The sequence below is a fragment of the Rhipicephalus microplus genome, chromosome 5 (assembly GCF_043290135.1).
Source record: "Rhipicephalus microplus isolate Deutch F79 chromosome 5, USDA_Rmic, whole genome shotgun sequence".
In the NCBI taxonomy this organism is placed as follows: Eukaryota; Metazoa; Arthropoda; class Arachnida; order Ixodida; family Ixodidae; genus Rhipicephalus; species Rhipicephalus microplus.
Genome location: NC_134704.1, coordinates 122,357,751 through 122,358,624, shown reverse-complemented (window position 1 = coordinate 122,358,624; position 874 = coordinate 122,357,751).

Sequence of the window (874 nt, the reverse complement as noted above, 5' to 3'; positions counted from 1 at the left end):
CGTGGAATATAATGACCGCACAAGGTAGTAGGAGAAGCACTTGACAGCGTCTTTCCTGTCAACTGCTTTTCCTTCTACCTTGTGCACTCATATATTCCCACATTAAGTCAATAGACATTGATTTTTTTGGCACGATAAGTTTTTTTTCTATAAGAGTGCCAATCACTGCTCTGTATGTGCGCTGCGTCCTCGCTACAATTGCAGCGAAGCGAGAATCGCCATGGGCTTCGCTGTTTGAGCTAAAGAGGAGGTGTGACGAATGCTTCTATTGACGCACATCGCGTCTCCCCTCTAATCAAGCAAACCAACTGCACAGACGTGCTACTACTGCATCTTTCAAAACGTGCATGCATATGCGGAATTTGGGGAGCCTGGAATCCCCGCAAACGGGGATTGACAGCCGAAAGTGCTTTGCCCGTTGGTCATACATAATGGCCGCCTCAGCATTTTTTTGTAGAAGTCGTGGGTTTTATTCAACAACATCTGAACAAACTTGCGTTTGAGCTTATGATCCTTGCTTAGGATCCGTACGTAGAGCACGTAGTCAGAACAACCAAGAAGTTTTGAACATTTTTTTCATACACAGTGAAAAATTTTGCACCCAAAAGGGTGTAAAAAGGGTGCTTTTACGAAAAAGCACCCTTTGCAACACCCTTTAACACCCATAAATGGTCGATTGAAAAAAAAAGCACCCGTTTGTTTGGGTGCTTGCCTCAATAGCACACTAAAATAGGCTCTAAGGGTGATTTTGTGCCTGAGAAGGGTGTAGGTGCCGATTCATCAGATGGAATATGCAGCATAAGAAGAGCACATAATTATAATATTTGGGATTTTACGTCTCAAAAACCTCGATATGATTATGAGGGTCGTCGTA